Raw genomic sequence first — 3,035 nt, forward strand, 5'->3', positions numbered from 1 at the left:
ATATATATATATATATTGATTGTCAATATAAGCTATATAATGTAAGCCAAAAAATATAAAAACATAATTATTATCTGAAAACACTATGACACGGAAATAAAACATTACATAAATTTGTCGAAACATCATTCACTACTCCAAATATCCAGAAGATCGATTGGTCTACTATATATATAAAGCGGCCAAAACAAATAACAAATACGGTCCCGTGTCAATTTATTTCAAAGAAAAAAAAGCAAAGACATGTATCTGCAGCTTAATCTGGCACAATAACCTTTACTTATATATCATCACTGATCATCAATCATACAATTAATTAATGTTCACTTTAAAGTACAATCTTTTTTTGTCCAATTATCGGTCCCAATAAAACATATACTCTCCTTTTCTTCTATTTTTTGTAGAGCCAGATTCTAGAGTTAACCTAGCTAATGCTTGGCGGCACAAAACTTCGAGACCAATGCATTTGCGAGATTGACAATCACAATTTAGAATTTAGTTTCTAAAATCCGTATCACAATTCTGTACTAATTTGGGAACAACGTGGTCAAAAGACATTGAGACTTAGGCTTAAGATTTGAGCATCTAAAATTTTTTGCCACTCTTACCACCTTGACTGTTGTTTATTGTCAAGCTTAAAGGACTACCAAATTCATCTCAGATGGTGGTGGGAGATAAATTTTTTGAGAGAGAAAATTTAGTAGATTGGGACTTCCCACCGATTTACGAAGATTATCGATCTATTGGATGATATAAAATTTTTGGTTGATACCATAAAAATTGTTGAAATGAATGATGCATGTCCACTGTATGTTTGATGAAAGTCCAAAGAGTGAAATATTCCAATGAGGTCTTGAGAAAATTAATTATCTTGATTTTTTTTTTTTTTTTAAAAAAAGAAAATTGAAAAATTTTATGTCAAATTTTCCTAAATAAAATTTTGATATTGGTTTTGGCATGTTGGAGGAAAATTTGAATTATTACTATTATTATTTTTTTTTTTTATGGTAAAAAAGAATTGATATATTTTTAAAAAGTTTTACAAAGAGTGAATTTAAGGCAATAAATCAAGAGCTTATAAAGATTAATTTATCTCAAGCTGGTGCAACAAACTTCAGATCTAGTATTTACAATACTCATGTTGAGATGGGTTGCAAATTGTTTCTCTTCTGATATTAAGTTTTTTGGTGTTAAGAAGTACGGGATGGAAATGATTGATTGGACATCAAAAAGATCAAGGCAAAGATGATTCAAATTCAATGGCAAATTCTTTTCAACCTAGAGAGACTAATGCAGGAGAATTAATATTTGAGTTGATAGATACCGAATTGATGGCAAACGAATCTCTTGAGAGAAAAGATAAGCACAAGCATGGCAATAATCAGGTATGAGTTTTGAAGATTATTTTTGGAAGAATATCATTTTGCTTTATCTACAAGTATTTTGCTTGGAGAGCACTAAAAATTACCCTAAATAAAGGCATATGGTTTGTGTTATTTTCAATTTAGTTTTGAAGTATTAATTAAAGGGATAAATACACTATTGGTCCCTGGGGTATGCCATAATTACAAATCACTCCCTATGATTTAAAAAGTTAATGGAAGATCCTTGTGGTAAACTATAATTATTACAAATCAATAACTGGAGTCAAATTCCGTTAAAAAATTTGACAGATTCTGTTAAATGCAACATTAGCACCACATCAATCCAATAAGATGGTGACACGTGTTCATTTGAATAAAAAAAATATAAATTTATTAATAAATAAATAAACTTATTTAAAAACAAAAAAAAACAAAAAAGGGAAGGTGTGGTTGGGCCACCTCCAATGGCCGAGGGTGGCTGCGGCTTATGGGTGGCCCAATGGCCGAGGGTGGCTGCGGCCAATGGCCACCCCTGGACTGGCTGCGCACCACCCTTGGCCACTGGGGGTGGCCGCGCGCCACCCACGGCGGCCAACCCCACTGGCTGGGGGTGGCCCAGCCACCCCTTCCTTTTTTTTTCTTTTTTTTTTTTTTTTTTTTTTAATAATAATAATAATAATAATAATAATAATAATAATAATAATAATATTAGTGCTCTTCTGATATTAAGTTTTTTGGTGTTAAGAAGTACGGGATGGAAATGATTGATTGGACATCAAAAAGATCAAGGCAAAGATGATTCAAATTCAATGGCAAATTCTTTTCAACCTAGAGAGACTAATGCAGGAGAATTAATATTTGAGTTGATAGATACCGAATTGATGGCAAACGAATCTCTTGAGAGAAAAGATAAGCACAAGCATGGCAATAATCAGGTATGAGTTTTGAAGATTATTTTTGGAAGAATATCATTTTGCTTTATCTACAAGTATTTTGCTTGGAGAGCACTAAAAATTACCCTAAATAAAGGCATATGGTTTGTGTTATTTTCAATTTAGTTTTGAAGTATTAATTAAAGGGATAAATACGCTATTGGTCCCTGGGGTATGCCATAATTACAAATCACTCCCTATGATTTAAAAAGTTCATGGAAGATCCTTGTGGTAAACTATAATTATTACAAATCAATTACTGGAGTCAAATTCCGTTAAAAAATTTGACAGATTCTGTTAAATGCAACATTAGCACCACATCAATCCAATAAGATGGTGACACGTGTTCATTTGAATAAAAAAAATATAAATTTATTAATAAATAAATAAACTTATTTAAAAAAAAAAAAAAAAAAAAGGGAAGGTGTGGTTGGGCCACCTCCAATGGCCGAGGGTGGCTGCGGCCTATGGGTGGCCCAATGGCCGAGGGTGGCTGCGGCCAATGGCCACCCCTGGACTGGCTGCGCACCACCCTTGGCCACTGGGGGTGGCCGCGCGCCACCCACGGCGGCCAACCCCACTGGCTGGGGGTGGCCGCGCGCCACCCACGGCGGCCAACCCCACTGGCTGGGGGTGGCCCAGCCACCCCTTCCTTTTTTTTTTTTTTTTTTTTTTTTTTTTTAAAATAATAATAATAATAATAATAATAATAATAATAATATTAGTGCTCTTCTGATAT

This window comes from Alnus glutinosa, chromosome 5 (genome assembly GCF_958979055.1).
Source record: "Alnus glutinosa chromosome 5, dhAlnGlut1.1, whole genome shotgun sequence".
Taxonomy (NCBI): domain Eukaryota; kingdom Viridiplantae; phylum Streptophyta; class Magnoliopsida; order Fagales; family Betulaceae; genus Alnus; species Alnus glutinosa.